The sequence below is a fragment of the Peromyscus leucopus genome, chromosome 11 (assembly GCF_004664715.2).
Source record: "Peromyscus leucopus breed LL Stock chromosome 11, UCI_PerLeu_2.1, whole genome shotgun sequence".
NCBI classification, from domain to species: domain Eukaryota; kingdom Metazoa; phylum Chordata; class Mammalia; order Rodentia; family Cricetidae; genus Peromyscus; species Peromyscus leucopus.
Window position 1 is genome coordinate 2,451,163 of NC_051072.1, and position 19,333 is coordinate 2,470,495.

Consider the following 19,333-nt stretch of genomic DNA (forward strand, 5'->3'; position numbering starts at 1 on the left):
CCAAGCTGAGGCATCAAGGGTTTTGTTTGAGCGTTTCAGAATGAAAAGGTGCTCCTAATCATCCTATGCAAAGATTCCCTGAAACTGTTAGCATTGTATCCTCGCTTCTGAGCAAAAACCCAGAGGTGACTGGCCAGCGTCTCTGAGTTGGAGTGCATTTCGGGGATACTAGGGTTCCTGCAGTGGTAAACTTCCTGGAGCACAGAGCTGAGGCAGGAAGGTGCAGGACCCAGGGGAAGATTGCTAATGAACAAACAAAGCTAAAGCCGGTGGGAACGGCACAGTTGTCTGCTTTTCTACAAGTCCCGGGTTGATAGGTCCACAGCTGCAAAAAGAAATCTGAGAAAAGCTTTCCTATCAGAGAAAGGACCTTTCTGGGAAAACAGTAAAGCTGAACTGTGTCTGAAGCAGTTGTGCTGCTGAGTCGGAAAGCTGTCTGGGGAAAGAGCCCAGTCAGGGTAAAACAGAACTATCCAGGAGTAAAGCTTTCTTTTCTGTCAGAGAAAGCATCTCTTTGAGAAAAGCTTTGTTTCAACTGATTCCCGATGAGATGAGGGAGTGTAGCCCTGAGGGGTGATTGTCTCTGGCATAAGCTCTGTCCTTGAGCACCCAGACAAGCAAACACAACCCACTGGGGGACTGGGCCAGGTGAAGGCCTGATGAGGCAAAACATCTTCCTAATGGGAGTTTAGAGATGGCAAAAACCTCCCTTGTTGGATTTTCAGTCTGTACGCAAATCGCACAGACCCCAAAAACAAACGGACAAAAAGCCCCTACCTTCAGGAGCAGGGAAAGCCGCCACTGTAGTGTCGGAAACTGTTTCTGGGGTAGAGGGGATAAACTGATACCAAACTGGGAACTGTCTGGGAGAAAGACTCTGAAGAAACAGAAGGGACAGATACCTCCCCAGAAAATGCATGACCTGACAAAGCTGCTAGAGTTTGAGGCAGATTTGGGGGGAGAAAAAAAGCCCCTACCTCCAAAGGCAGCTAGCAGAGGTACAGAGCCGCAGACAGCTGAAGCTCTGCATCTGGGGAAGGAAGGAGCAAGCAAAATGAGAATAAGATCAGTGGGAGAAAATCTCTGAAGGAGCTATGGAAAAGCTCTGTTGCAAATGATCTTCTATCTAATATTTTCTGCTGATCGCACTCAAGAACTCTGGGAAGCTGTGGGGGTGGTGGGTAAACGCCCCACAGATTACCATAACCAAGTACTACAGATGGGGTGACTTCAACAATGGATATTTATTTTCCTAAAGTTATGGAGGCCAGAAGCTCAAGATCAAAGTGCTAGCATGATGTGTGTCTGGTGGGGCTTCCTGCCTGCCTCTCCCGCGCAGCTGCCTTCTGCTTGTCCTCACGTGGCGTCTCTTCTGTGCACCTGTAGAAAAAAAGAGACACGACAATTGTCTTTCTTGAAAAGACAGCAGCCTGTTGTAGAAAGGCCTCAGCCCGTGACCTCATTTCTCCTTCACTACTTCCCTCCAGGCTCTACCTTCCAATTCAGTCTCAGTGAGGAGAAGGGCTTCAACATTTGAATTCAGGGAAGAGGCATAATCCAAACATAGCTCTAGCTACCCAGCCTATTGAACAGCAATGTGGAAGTGTAAGACTTTCCTCCCCAACTTGCTTTTGGTCATGGTGTTCTGTCACAGAAATAGAAACCCTAACGAAGACAAGTTGGTATCAAGATTGTGGGATATTGCTGTGACAGACCTAGCCATGTTTTTAGGTGGACCGTGGAAGGACTTCGGAACTTTGGACTGAAAAGCCACTGAGTCTTGAGAGTTCAGTGAGCTGTTCTGTACGAGCTTGGAAGATAAAAAATGTTGAGAACAGTGCAGAAGATGGAGGTCTGGCTTGTGAAGTTTTGGAGGGAAGTTTAAAGACCCTATGGGGTGGTTTGCTATCCTGAATTAAGATTCTACTGTTCTGGTCAGCTGGGGCTGAAGAGTCAGCATGATTAACGAAAGACTGGCAACATTGAGGTGAAACCTTTGTATCACTGGACCAATTGATGCTGGTTAGCTGGAGCTAAGAAATTAGCCATGATTGAGAAGAGACCAGCATCATTGAGGTGAAATCTTCCAGGAAGTGTTTCCTCAGGGTCAGCACATACAAGCTGTGTGTTTCAGAAGCAACTGAAGTTGTACTTTGTGCTGGCAGCCAAACTTGGTAGTTTAAGAGTCACCCAGGTGGTACTGGTTTTGAAAGCATGAAGGGGTCATGCAGAGCAGCTGAGGCTGGTACTGTGAGCATCCAGGGGAGGCCATTGGTGAAAGTGGAGCCCAGTTGCAGCAGGGCCCTCTGAATTTTGGAGATGCCAGGACCATGGGATGACCACCAAGAGCAGCAGCAGCTGTGGAGTGGAGCCAGCTGGAGCCTAGAAGATGATCTGTGTGTGCTGCAGAGGGTGGAGCCGGAGAGTGACTCAAACTCCTTGGAGGAGCCTAGACGATCATGAGTGAATCCCAGATAATCGGATACTGACTTATTTACACTGTTGGAAAAATTTGGTTTTGCTTGGTTCAGATTGTGACTGTGTCCTGGTTCATCCCTCTTGAATAAGGTATTTAATTTAATTATGATGTTTATAGAAGCCCACAGCTGAAAGACTTTGAACTTTTAAAAGACATTCTGGCCGGGCGGTCGTGGTGCACGCCTTTAATCCCAGCACTCAAGAGGCAAAGGCAGGCGATCTCTGTGAGTTCGAGACCAGCCTGGGCTACAGAGTGAGTTCCAGGAAAGGCGCAAAGCTACACAGAGAAACCCTGTCTCAAAAAAAAAAAAAAAAAAAAAAAAAAACAAAAAAACAAAAAAAACAAAAACAAAACAAAACAAAACAAAAAAACCAAAACAAAAGACATTCTGGATTTTTAGAAAAATTTGGTATTTTAAAGAGACTGAAATTTTAATGTGTTTGAATTTGTAAAGACTGTGGGACTTTTAAAGTTATTTAAAAATTTTAATGTGAGATCTTGGGGATAAATTAGAAAGGAAAAGCATGGCTTAATTGTGATGTGTTTGTGTGTCAATTTGGCAAGGGAGGGTCAATTGTGCTGACTAGTCTTATATCAACTTGACACACAAACTAGAGTTATCTGAAAAGAGGTCAACTGAGAAAATGCCTCCATAAAATCTGGCTGTAAGGTACTTTTTCAATTAGTGACTGATGGGGAGGGTCCAGCCCATTGCAAGTGGTTCTATCCCTGGGCTGGTGGTCCTGGGTTCTACAAGAGATTAGGCTAAGCAAGCCCTCCATGGCCTCTGCATCAGCTCCTGGCTCCAGGTTCCAGCCCTGTTTGAGTTCCTGTCCTGATTTTCTCCAATGACAACAGTGATATGGAAGTGTAAGCCAAAGAAACCCTCTGCCCAACTTGCTTTTTGGTCATGGTTTTTCATTGCAGCAAAAGAAGCCCTAACTCGGGCGATTCTGTTTTTCTGGAAAGTCCCCTGATTGATACAGACTGCATGGAGTTTGACACTTTATCACACACAGTTGTTCAGCTGATCCCAGTGCTAAGCTTGGTGTCTGTTGCCACCCACAGCCTGCTTGGTACAAGAGGTCAAACCTAGCTGTTTTCCAAATGAGAAAGAGACAAGGACTGCATCTTTTCTTTCATATGTAGACTCTAGAAAAGCAGATTATGCAACGGAAAGGGAACTGTTAAAGGACAGGCAGAGAGAGGGCCAGAAGGTTGGAGGCAGACTGTCATGTGTAGGTGAATGTGACGCAAGTGTGTTTTTATGAAAATGTCATAAGGAAAACCAGGCACAGTGGCTTACACCTGAATCCCAGCACGTGGGAGGTTTAGACAGGAGAACTATGAGTACAAGGTCATCCTTAGCTACATAACGAGTTGGAGGTCAGGCTGGGCTATGTGACAACATGTCTCAAAATAAATGTAATAATGAAAATCATCAATTTTTTTTACAATTAATATATACTAAAAAAAGGCATAATAAAAAGGATATCCTTATTTAACACTCCCAAAACTACTAAGGTAAAGTCTTGATATATAAAGTCAGACATTATAAATGGCTGTTTAATATTACTGCTGATAAAGTAGTTTTATGAATTAAAATGAAGAGAGGTTTATAATAGCTCTCTTTATAATCATGCCAAATAGAACCAACCTTAACATCTAACGAACGTCAACAAGCTGTTGTACATCTGCACAATGGAATACTCCTCAAACATAGAAGGAAACAAATTATTCACATAGCCTAAGACATGAGTAGATGAGTGACAGAAATGAGGCCTCAAAAGATTTCATCTGACTTGTCTCATTGACAGTGTTCTGAAAGCTGAACCTGGAGGGAGAGCTGCTGAGGTATAACAGTTTTTACAGCTTAATGTATGAATGAAGCCCTGCGTTTGGTTCCCAGAACTGCTTAAGGAGGCATAATTGCACACACCTGTAATCCCAGCCGTTAGGACATGGTGGATCAGAAGTTTAAGGTTGTCCTCCATCATGAGTTGGAGGTCAGCTACATGAGACCTGTTGTTCGAATCTTAGATGGTCTTTTAATAAAAAACCCGGAGCCAGATATCAGGCTGAAAGATCAGAGAAGCAGAACAGCCAGTCACTAGTTCTTACCTCTACGAAATCCTCAGCCTGAGGAGAGTGAGGTCCTCTTTCCTCACACCTTATATACTTTTCTCTGCCCTGCCATACATATTAATTCCTGGTATTAAAGGCGTGTGTGCTTCCCAAGCAAAGGCATGAGATCTCAAGTGCTGGGATTAAAGGTGTGTGCCACTACTGCCTGACCTCTATGTCTAATCTAATGGCTGGCTCTGTCCTCTGATCCTCAGGCAAGTTTATTAGGGTACACAATATATCACCACAGAGACCTTGTATCAGAAAACAAAAACAAAATCCAATGGAACCCTAGGAAAGAAACACTGCCTGATTGTGTGTTTCTGTGGGTTTTTGTTTGTTTGTTTTGTTGTTTGTTATTTTTGAGACAAGGTCTCACTATGTACCTTGGCTGTCCTGGAACTCTCTCTGTAGACCAGGCTGGCCTTGAACTCACAGAGCTCTGCCTACCTCTGCCTCCCGAGTGCTGGGATTCAAGGCGTGGGCCACCGTGCCTGGCTATGTGTTTCTTTTTTCCATAAAGCAGCAAAGTTTATCCTGCAGTAGAGACTAGGAAGAAGAGTTTTAATTTAAATTCCTGCAAGAAATGTCATGCTATCGGGGAGGGAGACTGGGGAGAGGAGACGTGCACCCCTTAGGGAAACAGCCTTGTCTACCAGCGTGCCGGCAGCTGCTGAGGGGGCGTGCTCCCACCCGAAAAGAAGAGCAGGGAGGAAGGGCCCAGCTCCTAATGCAGAAAGCCGAAGAGGGCACGGCCACACTGGCCACACCCTTGGAGTGCAGGGGAGAGCAGAAACGAACAGCAGGCACGCAGTCCCTTTAGCCGCTTCCTCTCACCCTATTTTGCTCAGTGATAAAACTCCACGTGGCACACATTGTTATATTTGGGGCTGAAAGGTGAATCAGTAGGATTTCCCAGTCACTTCCGTGGTGGGAACCTTACTTCATAGTACTGGGAGGTCGGGAAACGTGGTTGTTGTTTGAGGGTTTGGTTTTTGGAGCTGGGCATCTGCAGATTGGACCCAGGCCTCACACACACACACACCCAACAAGTGCTCTTCTACTGAACACTGTCCTAAGTCCATAAGGTCTTCCCCGGGCCAAGGACTCCACCGTGGCGTCGGCGGGACAGCAGTTGTATTAGTCACTTATTGCTGAGCTCCCAGAGTCCTGAAACGACACTGAGTGGTGCCTGAGGTTTCTGCTGCTCTCCCTGTTCAGTCAGCCATGGGACAGCTCCAGTTGAGGGATAGGTCTGGGTCCTCTTGATAGGAGGTCATTGCCGGTCCTCAGGGATTAAAAAGGTTCCCATCATCTCTCAAGGCCTGGACTCAGAGCTTGTACGGTGCTGCTTCTGCAACATTTTATATAAAGTGATTTACAGGCCAGCAGCAGAGTGGTCCTGTACAGACTAGGGCGATACACTGCAGAGGAGTAAAACATATAGGCACGCCATTCCTTCGGGGCCCTGCCTGTAACCCCAACCACCATGCTACCAGTAACACTTGGGAAAGAATGAGCTCAATTAGCTCTTTTTGTTCGTTTGGTTGATTATGTTTAAGACACGGTTTCTCGATCACGTAGTTCTCGCTGTCCTGGAACTTGCTATGTAGACCATCAGGCTGGCCCCCAACTCACAGAGATCCCCCTGCCTCTGCCTGTCCAGTGCTGAGATTAAAGGCGTGCTCCACTAAGCCCTTAACTCTGAAACTGTGAACTGAGTGAAATTAGGCTAAAATGTTTTTTTAATGGAAAATTCATATTCAGTGCAATTTTAATGCAGTATGCAGTTAATCATTTTTTAAAACATCAGAAATCAGTTGTAGATGAATGTGAGAAATGTTATTTCCTGTGGTTTTATTGTTTGTTTTACTTTTTTGTGGGGGGGTGGTTTGAGACAGGATTTCTCTATGTAGCTTTGGAGCCTGTGCTGGAACTCACTCTGTAGACCAGGCTATTTTGTGTGTGTGCATGGGTGTACATAGGTCTGTGTGTGTTTGTGTGTGTGTGTGTGTGTGTGTGTGCGCGCGCGCGCGCGCTCATGCGTACATGTGGAGATCAGAGGACAGCTTTCTGAAGCCAAGACTCTCCTTCCAGCAAGTTGAGGCTTCTCTCACTTCTGCAGCTCCACCTTCTCCCAGCTGGCTGGCCCCTGCTGGGGTCACATGTGCAACAGTATCTGGCTTCTTATATTGTTTCTGGGGACACTGGGCCTGGGCCCTCCCCTCAGCCCCACCTCCATTTTTGTTTGGTTGCTGTTTTAGATTGGCATGGAAAATAACACATTTGCTCACAGCCTTTCACACATTTTTGTTGGTTTTTTTTTTTTGACTCCTCCCTCCATTCCCCATCTCTGTACCCCCATTCTCTCCCCTTTGTCCCCGTACTTCCTTTTCCACCTTCCAGGTCACGTGGTCTGTTACCCTCCCTCCTGGCTCCCTTAAAGCCTTTTTCTTTCCCCCTCCCAGGCTGCTTCCTGCTTTCCTGACATCTGCCCACACTCACTCCCACATAAATACACACATATAATGAGAGCTATACATGAGGGAGTATGTCTTCCCAAGTTACCCTACCTAACATCATATTTTCCAGTTATATTCATTTTCCTGCACATTACATGTTTCTTTGCAGCTGAATAAAATTCCATGGTCACTATGCACCACATTTTCATTGGCTGATAGACATTTAAGATTCCTATTGTAAATGAGTTTTTTTTTTTTCATCAGAAACTAATAAAAAACTACCACAGAATCCATTTGATATTTTTTAAATGTACTATTATTATGTAATTGTGGGTCAACTCTCTTTGGTTTCCTGATATCTAAACATTGCCCAATGTTGTAGAACAAATGAAAGGATCCAATTCTAAGAGGATGTGGTCAAACTCGAACTTCCTCGTGCACTAGAGCAGCATAGAGAAAGACCTGCATGATCTTTCCACACTGTGTTCAGACTTATCCTCTCACACACCCCCTATGCCCTGCCAAGCCTTGCCAAACCAAAGCTCTAGCAATAAGAAGGCATGCTTGGATGGAGACCAGCTCCACACTGACACCCAGCCACCTCTGCAGCCTGGGCTCATCCCAAGAAAACCCTGGAAGGGGGTACAGTGCAGAAATGCCACAGTTAGGAAACCAAAGGCCAGACTGTGCCATGCTTCACCCTTGACAACCTCTTCCTTTCAAAGCCTTTGTACTCACAGTTCTCTTTGGCCATGAACTTGGCCCTCAAAAACATTTAGTGAAAATCAAGAACATAATCAAGGGTTTTGGAATTTTGTACTCTCTGGCCTGCCATTCTATAGTTCAAGCCCAAATTTTAGCCACATCCTTCCCATCCAGGCGATGTTTTGTTTTTGTTGTTTGTTTTGGTTTGGTTTTTTTTTTTCCCTCTGACTTTGCGTTAGGACCCCTCTTCTAGAACCCGGATCCTTATCTTCAGCCCACAGCCTGAATGTTAGAGCAGACATGGTGTCACCCTGAGATGCCAGTCTCTCGGGAGCTTTGGGCAGGAGGAGAGTGGCTGTTTTTTTTACTGACAAGCAGACAGACAGAGCAAAGGAACATGGAAGAGAAAGGAGGAAGAATGAGACACAGGAGGCACAGGGCAGCTGAACTTGAGGTGCCATTGGCTGTCTGTGCCGAGCCTGGAGGGGTTGGCAAGTACACTGGTGGGCATGGGGTCGGGGTGAGGGCTAAGTTGCAGAAGGAGCTCTCTTGGGCAGCTCCCAGCAAGGCAGATGGTAAATGTTCTTCCCCAAACTGAGAACGTTGTGACCTCCCTCCCAACTCCAAGTCTCCTCCTGAAGCTAACTTCTTGGCACTCAAACTCACTGGTGCTCTTAAAGCTGTATATGCGTGACTCCTCCTCACCAGCCTGAAGTCACCTGACGAAGCAGCCTGAAGAAGGAAGGGTCTGTTCTGGCTCACAGTCTGGGTCTAGAGTTCTTCACGGAGGGAGGCACAGCAGCAGCCTGCTCTGTGGCTGGAGGCACAGACGGTAGATCAGGAGGAGGACAGCAGGCAGGAGCAGGGCGCGCTTACACCTCTCAAGGCATGTAACTTCCTCCCAAAGTTCCCATAACCTCCCAAAAGAGTGCCATCAGCCAGAGACCAAGTTTTCAAACACACAATCCCATGGGGACGTTTTACACTGCAAACATACCAAGCCATTAGGGACGGCACATGCCCACGAGCTGAGAACGTCAGACCAAGTTGTGCTTTCTCCGGAAGATGTTAACGAAAGCCTATAGAAGCAATGTGACTCTCCTCACTCACTACCCGCTGCTGTTAAGCCTTTACCTCCTCTCCTTCCCTGTCTCCCAGACAGCAGCCCTGTGAGACTTCCACCCTCAGGCTCCCTGGCTCTCCACCTCCAAGACCACCAGGATGTGAGCCGAGCACCTGCCCAGGGAAAGTACACAGTACCAGGGCTTCTAGGTTCCCATCTCAACTTCCTGGTGTGTCGCTGACTTTGTGCCTCAGTTTATCTTCTCTCTTCTCACTACTGCTATACGCATCAAATACTCAGACATGGCTTGGTTTTAATGCAATCTGGTCTTCCTTCCCAGAAGCCTCTTGTCTGAGTTGCTGCCAACACCACAGACTCTTTGGGAGGTAGAGGCAAATATTGTCTCAGCTGCTGAGCTCCTCCCCAGACCTGGCAGATCCCCCTGCAGAGCTGGCCTCTCTTGGGCGCCCCTGTGGATTTCCCACTTCTAGCTACAACATCTGGCATGGGTTATGACTACAAGGTGGGGTGCCTGTCTCTCTCCTTCCCTGGGGGAGGAGGAAGTACTTATTCCCCGGGGGTTCTTCTGCTCCATTCCCTTTCCAGAACATCTCCTCTTTCTTGCATTCTGGGATATCCTTAGAGAGCCTCTCCTTAAATCCCCAGGTGGGGAGTGATCAGTGCTGTGCAGTCTGTTGTCTCCTCTTAGGTTACATTTAATTTCATTCAGTGTGTGTGTGTGTGTGTGTGTGTGTACATGCATGGCATGGCATGGCATAACTTGTGGGAGGTGGTTTTCTCTTCCACCTCATGGACCTGGGGATCAAACTTAGGTCATCAGATTTGGCAGCAAGCACTCTTACTGTTGAGTCATCTCCCACCCTTGTTTGCTTTTTAAATTGCTCCCTCTTACCCCAACATCTAATATTAGGTTTGGACAGTCCCTCAAAGTCACCTACCACTTGACCTCAGCAATTTTGCTTCAAAGTATGAAGCCAAAAGTACACATATCCACACAATATGACTATGATTGTTATGATTATTCGTAACAGCAAAAAAGCAGAAACAATCTGAGTGTTCAGTACCTGAGGATGATATACACAAAACAGGGCATATTAATACAATGGGCTGTGGTGGTATATTATGTACCCTCATAAAATTTTCCTGAAGATCAGAGAACAGAACAAGCCATTAGATTAAACATAGAGGTCAGGCAGTGGTGGCACACACACCTTTAATCCTAGCACTCGGGAGGCAGAGATCCATCTGGATCTCCGTGAGTTCAAAGCCACCCTCAATGACTTTGATGGACTGGATGGACTCAGTCTAGGAGAGAAACAGAGCCCAGGCAGTGGTGACACACACCTTTAATGCCAGATCTCGTGCCTTTGCTTGGGAAACACACATAAAACCTTTAATCCCAGCACTAAGAAGGAAGTGATGGCTGGGCAGAGAAAGGTACATAAGGCGTGAGGAGACAGGAACTGAAGACTTTTCAGGCTGAGGAATCCTAGAGGTGAGAGGTAGCTGTGGCTTGTTCCTTTGTCTCTCTGATCTTTCAGCATTCACCCCTATATCTGGCTCCGTGTTTTTTATTAAAAAGACCATTTAGGAATTGGCGCAACAATGGGCTATTATATGTGGCAATAGAAAGGAATGAAGTGCTGATTCATGCTATGCTATGGGTGGGCCTTGGAAGCATGTTACTTAAAGAGGTTAGTTATGAAAGATCACGTTATCTGTCTTAGTTACTTTTCTATTGCTGCGAAGACACCATGATTTAAAAAAAAAAAAAAAAAGAAACCTTATAGAAGGAAGAGTTTATTGAGGTTTATGGTTTCAGATAGTAAGTCCATGGCCATCATGGCAGGCAGAATGGTAGCAGACAAGCAGGCATGGCCCTGGAGCAGTAGCTGAGAGCTTACATCATGAGATATAATCACAAGGCTGATTGAGTTAACTGAGAAAGCTGCGGGCTTTTGAAATCTCCAAGGCTACCTTCTACAACAAGGCCATGCCTCTTAATCCTTCCCAAACAGTTCCAAACTGTGGACCAAGCATTCAAATATATGAGCCTATGGAGGCCATTGTAGCTAGAGTTTTCCTGCCTTGCCCACATTCAGGACAAATCTCTCTCACCCACCAGTCCCACAGCCGCTCAGACCCGACCAAGTAAATACAGAGACTTATATTGCTTACAAACTGTATGGCCATGGCAGGCTTTTTGCTAACTGTTTTTTTTTTTTTTTTTTTTTTTTTTTTTTTTTTTTTTTTTTTTTTTTTTCGAGACAGGTTTCTCTATGTAGCTTTGCGCTTTCCTGAACTCACTTGGTAGCCAGGCTGGCCTCGAACTCACAGAGATCACCTGCTCTGCTCAAGGCTGGGATTAAGGCGTGACCACCGCCGCTGCTACTGTTCTTATAGCTTAAATTAATCCATTTCCATAAATCTATACCTTGCGACATGGCTCGTGGCTTACCGGTATCTTCACTTACTGCTTGTCATGGCGGTGGCTGGCAGTGACTCCTTCTGCCTTCCTGTTCTTTCTTTTCTCCTCTCTGTTAGTCCCACCTATACTTCCTGCCTGGCCACTGGCCAATCAGTGCTTTATTTATTGACCAATCAGAGTAATTTGACATACAGAACATCCCACGGCAGGCCGTTCTCATTCAAACCAGCACACTCTCTGAAACCGCCCATTCTGTAGTCCAGAAGCAGACCAGCAGCTGTCACTGGCTGGAGAGGAGCGAGTGACGGCTGGTGGGGATGACTTTCTTCCTGCAGAGAGGACAATGGAGACGATGGATTACGCCAGGGCTGTGTGACTGTTTGAATCAACTAAACCATCGACTGTGTTGCTTGCAGGGGAAGAGTGAGTCAGACCCGGCAGGGCCTTAGGAGTGTTTGTAACTTACTGTCTCCGTCAGGAGAGCGCCCAGGGGGACAGCTTCAGGCTCTTCCTCCCTCACCTCCCCTTTACTCCATGCTGCCTCCTTTCTCTTCTCAGTGGTGGGGCAGCAGGGAGATTAGAGAAGGTTCCGGGGACCACGGAAGGTCCTCGGGGCAGGGGGCAAAGCCCGCAGAGACCTGGACCAGCAACTCTGCCATGTTCCCAGGTCCATCGTCTCCAACATTTAAGGAGCTGTTTTCAAATTCTTAGTGCCGGCAAATCAGACTCTGGCACCTGGATTCCATCACTGCAGATCATGGTGGGAGTTCAAGGCTAGCCTGATCTATATATTGAGTTCTAAGCTAGTCAGGGATGCCTAGTGAGACTCTGCTAAACACACAACAACAACAACAAAACAAAAACAACAACAAAAAAAACCCCAAACTGGTGAAATAGCTTACAGGCGAAGACCCCTTGTCTCCAAGGCTGGTAACTAGAGTTTGATCTCGGGGACCTACATGGTGGAAGGAGAGGGAAAACTCCTACAATTGTCCTCTGATCTCCACCTGTGAGCTGTGGCATGGTCCCCCCCACCCACACATTCAAACAAAAGAAATAAAAATATAATAAAAACTATACATACACACAGTAGGGGCTGGCTCAGCAGGTAAGTATTACTGTCGCAGAGGACCAAAGTTAGGTTTCTAGTGCCCACACTGGGCATCTCACAACCACCTATCTATAACTCTAGCTCCAGGGGGAATTACACCTCTGGCCTCTGTACGTACCTGCACTCACATGTACCCCACCACTACATAATTAAAAATAAAGTAATCCTTAAAATACATGTATGTATATATATATATATTTAGGGGTAAGAATGTATATTTATAATCTCTTAATTTTTTTAAATAAATTGATACATTATATAGACAGTGAGAGAAACATTGGTAAAGAAAATGGCAAAATAGTAACATTTGGCTACTGTGGGTGAAATGTCGGTGAGAATTGTACTACAGGCTTCAATGTTCTTGTTAAGCTGGGAATTATTTAGAAGAGGAACTGGGCTCAGCAGTGTGCATGTGTGAATACACACACACACACACACACACACACACACACACACACACACACCTTACTGCAAGCATATGGGGACTCTCACTGTCATAGTGCCCATGAATTAAGTCAGATACAAAAGGTCTACAGTCTCATTCTAGCTACAAAAAGTTTCAAACCAGGTAGAGCAGCAAGGTGGTAATGGAATCATATCCATGTCGAAGAGCTGGGCACCGAGGAAGGTAGGAGGAGCCTCCTTGGGGACCCTGGAGAAACGGAGATGTTCCTTCCATTTCTCTACCTGGAGCTGAATGCTGGTTACCAGAATGTGCGCTCATGTGTGCACTTTCTCTGTTCTTGCTGTTAACCTGCCCTACCCCCATCTTAGCATGGAGCTCTTGGATTCACACCCTCCTGAAAAAATTGAGGTATTCATGCTCATTCAGTGGAGGTTGCATTTATCTCGTTATTTCGTTGCTGAGCAACAGTTTAAGCTGCACAACCCAGTGAGGGCAACCATTAAGAACCAACGTGGGGGGTATGCTAAACAAGGCTCTAAGAATGATGGACATGGAAGATTCCCACTCTCTACCTCCCTTGTATTCTCAGAGGTGGGGGATGGGTTGGGCACATTGAGTAACACAGACCGTGCAGAAGGCTCAGCCCCTCCTGGCATGGGATGCCTGTAGCCAGCCACTCTGCAGAGAGCCTGCCTGCCTGCCTGCCTGCCGCATCTATCACCATGGCAACTACCTCCCTAGCACAGGGGCTAAAATGAGGCTCTGTAGGTGTCCAACAGTGATTGGATTCTCCTCTGACACAATGAACAAACTGATGAGTCACTGAAGGGAAGGGCTAATTCTCGGGCACCATCATTCCTGCTGAAATGAGACAGCCTGGAGGCTGGTGAAGAGCCCTCCCTCAGAGAGCGGGGAGGAGAGTATCGGAAGGTCAGGGTGGGCAAGATTCCAGACATAAGACCTCAGAACTAGCCACTAAAATTAGGTAAAAATAAACAAAGGCTACCCAAACGAGAACAAGCAGAGATTATCTGCAGAAAAGGAGTCCACCATTACTATTTGTGTTTGGGTAGAGACTAAAGGCAAGCAGAAAAGTGAAACCTTTGTAATGAAAAAAAAAAAAAAAAAAAAAAAAAAAAAAAAAAAAGGCTGAGGGGAATAGGGAGGAGACCTGGGGAGAGGCCAATGGTGTGAATGAGGTGCAGAGGAGCTAACTGGAGTCCGGGCATTCCACGTGTCTGGAATGGGACCCTATTTACTTTCTCTGGCTGGTCCTGAAGTAGAAGCAGCAGCAAACACACCGGGTCCATGCTCTAGACTGAACCCTGACCTGGCTGTATCAGGCTCCCTGCTGCAGAGACTGGGCCATGGCTTTCCGAACCGGCTGCTGCAGACTGCGGGACAGAGTTCTCTTGTTACACATGGCCTGGCCACCATCTGCTTATTACACAAGCGGTTTCTCCAGAGGTTGGAAAGCTCCAGAGAGGGGTGCTCACGATCCGGGTGACAAAGAAGGGGGGCACGAGGCAGAGTGTAGAGAACCTTTGAGGGCTACCCTACTTGGAGACCCAGAGGAAAGCGATAGAAGGGGCGAGGTAGGGCGGAGGAAGGCTTTTCTGGTCTTTGACCAGACAGGGTGGACATGAACTAAATGTGGCCAGTTGGGCAGGACTTACGGGATCCGGGTGCTCATGGCTCTGCCTCAAGCTCCTTCCTTTTCTGCCCCCATGTTACTGACTGGTGTGACTCTGTAAGAGCGAGAACAGTGTTGGGTATTGTGGTCTGAATGTGATGTCCTCAGAAGTCTCAGGCATCTGATACTTGGTCCCCAGTTGGTGGCTATCTGGGGAGGATTAGGAAGTGTGTGTGGCCTTGGTAGAGAAAGTATGTCACTGAGGGCAGGCTTTGAGGTTTCAAAAAAACACTGGTGCTCTCTCTGCTTCCTGTTTATGGATGGGGACGTGAGCTCTCAACCGCTGCTGGTCCAGTGTCATGGCTGCCAGCCTGCGGCCAAGCTCCCCACCACAGCGGTGATGTGCGCCTCTGGAACCCAACCGAACACCTCCTTCTGTTGCCTTGGCCATAGTGTTTTTATCACAGACACCCGAACTAAGACAGATAATTCTTAAGAGGTTTTTGAGCTTCTGAACCACAAGTTAAAGAATTTAAAAGAGTACATATTGTTAAGATTATAAGCTAAGGAAGCCATCAGAGATTTGGTGTCAGGGCAGGTAACTATACCAGGTGGTGGGTAACTGAAGAGACCACAGTATCTACTAACTCTGTGTGCAGGGAGACCTGAAGATTGAGTCTGGGTGAGACTGTGTGCCTCTCCAGGGATGGGAGGGAGGACCGTGGGGGTGAGTTCTACTGTCTGTTGTGTGTTATTTCTTACTCTTGCAGTTTGTATACATGTGTACATGTGTGCGCGCGCGCGCGCGCACACACACACACACACACACACACACACACACACACACACACGGAGGCGCACAGACACGCACATGCCCTTCAAGAAGCTTCACAAAGGAACTCACAAGGTCAGTGAGTACAACACAGGTACATTCATCCAGAAAGAATTCATGTTTACTCTTGCCAGGAGCTTAGGAACCTCACAGCTCAAGCTCATCTTTTTTTTGACAAGGTCTCATTATTAGTCCTGGATGGTCTGGAACTCACTGTATAGACCAGACTGACCTCAGACTCAGAGATCACCTTGCCCCTGTCTTCCAAGATGTGTGCCATGGTGCTTAGGCCCAAGCTCGTTTCTACCAAACTCATTACCTGAGATGATTTCATCACCAATGGCTTTAGTCTGAGCTGTGGTACATGTGAGGAGTGACACATGTGTTTAATTTTCCAGGAATATTTCTAGCCTTCCCTCTCTCTATTTTCTCTATTACTGGGGAATCTGGCCATTTTACTCTTAACATCTTTAGCTGTTCAGTGTAATAGATTGTCTGGCCACACCAGGCTTCTCTCTTTCCCCTGCATACTCTTCTTGCCCACCTTGCTTTTGGGTCCCATTTCCAGGAAGAGGAGCGGGATGAGGAAGACAGAAAGAGAGGGGAGATAGGAACAAAGGGAGGTGAGAAGAGGAAGACAAGGAGAGTAAGCGAAGAGGGAAGGAAGGAGTTTAACACGGCACCATAATTGCCCTCTGATTTGTTACTGTCAATGTTACGGTCGTGGTAAAGCTCTTGGCTTGGTTACCGTACCTCTGTTTCTTCAGGAGAGTTCTGTGCCACTGTTGCAAGGTCACAGGTTGGAGACACACTTAAGCTCACAGCAAAAAAGACAGAGTTGAGGACGTAAGGACAGTGAGAAGTTGCTAATGCTAAACCAACGAGGTTTAAAATATGGAGCCCCAGAGTGAGGCCGAGCTGTGCCTTAATGCTGCTTCCTTTTCCCCTTCGTGCTAGTTTCCTGCTGGGAATCTGACAGCTCATCTGTGAAATGGGTGTATTTACTTTGCAGAATTGCTATTGATATTCATGGGACATAATAGGGACTTTGGTTAATTACTGTTATTATTCGTTTGCTATTGTCATAGTTCTTGCTCAAAAAATTATAGTGTGTCCTCCCACCTGTCTTCCTGAGTCATTTTCTCATCGCATAACAAAACACCCGACACAAGTTGCTTACAAAGAAAAAGAGGCTCTAGGCTAGCCAAGGCTACACAGTGAGACCATGTCCCAGGGAGAGGGACTGGGAGAGGAAAAAGAGGCTCGCCTTGCTCACTTCTGTAGGTTCAAGACCATGGTGTCCTTCATAATTTCATGTCTGGTGAGGATCCCATGATGACTGGTGTGTGGGGAGTGAGGAAGCCCTGAGTGAATATGTAAGGAGTGGATGAAGTCCTAAGGGGCTGTGTATTATTGACATGAGCACAGCCATGTTAAGGACACCAATGCTTCAGACCCGTGGGAACTGACAAAGCCTTCCTGCCAGTGAGGCTCAGAGGCATAGCAAAGCCTTCTTCTGGGCCAAGTGTTTTTTTTAACAACAACTGACCGGTATGTGCAAAAACTAGTTAACTGCAGCTTCTTCCTTCAGATGACTGCAAAGTGAGACAGCTCGGCTACAGAGACTCCCATTAAGACTAGCTCACTTGGGGCCGGCGAGATGGCTGTTCTTCCAGGGGACCTGGGTTCAATTCCCAGCACACACATGGCAGCTCATGACTCTCTTTAACTCCAGTTCCAGGGGATCTGGCACCTTCACACAGACATATATGCAGGCGAAACACCAATGCAAAATTAAAGTAAATTAAAAAAAAAAAAAAAAGACCAGCTCACTCTTCCCTTGCTGCTCCTAGCAACCACGCTGAGGTTCCAGGGTTTGCCTAGTGATGGCAGTCCATGAGAACGAGCATGGCCCACAGGATCCCAGCTTTTCTGTATGACACTTGTCCTGTTTTCATTCCCGTTGCCCCAAGCTGTGCAGGACGTGGGAAAGGAGGAAGGGGAAGTGCAAGCAGGAGTAAGTGATTGCATCTAGAATCAGGAGCTGAAAGCATGGCTGGGCTACACTTAGGCTTTTTTGGTGAGAACTCCCCAAGAACAAACCTACATGGACTGTCTTCTGGTGGCACACCCCAGTTACCTAGGCACATGACGTTAGACCCCACCTCCCAAAGTTTCCAGCGCTTTCCAAAAGTGACACCTTCAGGTCAAATGACAACATCCCCTTACACCATCAGTAAAGAACCCTCAGAGCACAGTAAACAGCGTATTTCCACACACATGCGGCAGTACCTCAGACATGTTTGTGTCCGTGTTGTTACAGGACAGTCATTAGGTTCAGGGATGGGCAATTTGCTGGATGAATTAGTTGCTCTTCCCTGGGAGTGTTAAACTCGGGAATAGAGAGCTTCACATTCACCCTGTTTAATGGTAAGGCTGGAGCTTTAAAGCCAAGAACTATCAATGGCCTTGTATCCAGCCATATAGAAGAAGCAGGCTGAACAAGATAAACCAATGTGCACAGAAAGGCCAAGCTGAGGGTGAGGCAGAGAGACTCTGGTTCTAGTAGCCACGTGGCCCAGCAAAGTCCTATCCTTTAAGTTCATGTTAAGAGTGGTTTCCTCCTTTTAGCCTAACCATAGTTAAGTTTCTATCAGAGGCATCTGGGCAGGTCTGATTGATTTACACAATTAAACAGGTTGTTGTGCAGACTGCCTGGCACATAGTAGTGGCTAAAAAAATTGCCTAATTCTATTTTATTAATAGTCTAAACCAGTAAAGGTAAGTAACTGCACAATGTATTGCTCCGTGGAAAGGAGACCTGGTGGAAATTTCTTTCCCTTGAGTTCCCAAGAGAAAACAGAAAATCAAAAGGAGAAAGCCCTCCACTCCACTACCCAACATCATCTGTGGCCAAGACGTTTACATACCTGCCCTGAATAGTATAAATACTGCTTCCTTCAGCCAAATTTTCTCTCCCAGAATCCTTCCTCCCATGCTGACAGGCTTGAGTTCTGGTTCTGTGTCCCTGGTCTCAGCTGGCTCGAAGTGTGTTGCTGCTATAGACCTTATACTGATTTCTTATTGGAATCACGTGGGAAGGGGGGTAGAGTTGGGGAAAGAGCTGCCTTTGAAGATGATTTTGCTTTTTTTTTTTTTTTTTGAGATAGTCTTTACTCAATGGCAGCTCAATTCTCAAGGTCAGCCTTTGCAAAGTTATTGTTATTACTATCCATTACTACTATTATCCATTACTGTGGCAGTAAGTTTGCCCCGAGTAATGCAGAAGGCAGACACATCAATGACTTTATTCAAGGGTGGTTGTTGTTGTTTTTGAAGGGCTCCTTTTCATTATTTTAAGCCTTACTCAGATGCGGATCAAAAGAAAGGTCTTTCCAATTCCTACTCAGAAAGTTCGGTTTCTTGAATCTATTTTCTGTCACCTGAATATTTAAGCGTCGAGGTTGGAAAGACGTCTTTGCTTCTAACCTATACTATCTTATTTAGAGGAAACCAAGGACTGCGAGGAAGGATGGCCAACTGATGCGAGCAGAGCACAGTCTTTCATCATTCTTTCATCAGCAATTTAGCTCTCGCCAGGTAAGCGTCCGTGTAATTGTGTCGCCATCCGGCCCCATTTCCCTGAGAAGTGTGCCTATTCAGTGTCGGCTTGCAGCGGTGAAGCGTACTTTTCCGACCAATTGCATAAGCCTCCCCGGGAGGAATTTTTGATAACCTGGGTGGCTTATCTCTTTACATTGCAGGGATGCTTTTGTACGTCTTTGAACCGAGCGTCAGAGCCACGCCGGTGAGGAACCGACATGCTCATGCTCGTTCCGGGGCCCAGGCCGAGTGCCCGGGGCGGGGGGAGTCACGGTCGAGTACCCCCAACGCTGGGGGCCTTTGTCCCGCCCCCGCCCGCGCGCCCGCCCGCCGGGCTCGCAGCGCTCGCCCCCGCCGCCCCGCGCCCCTTTGTCCCGGCAACACGCCGCAGCTCCGCGAGAGCGCCGCCTCGGCTTTCTTTTTCCCCCCGATCCCGGGTAGCCTTCGCCCGCACGGGGCCGCTCTG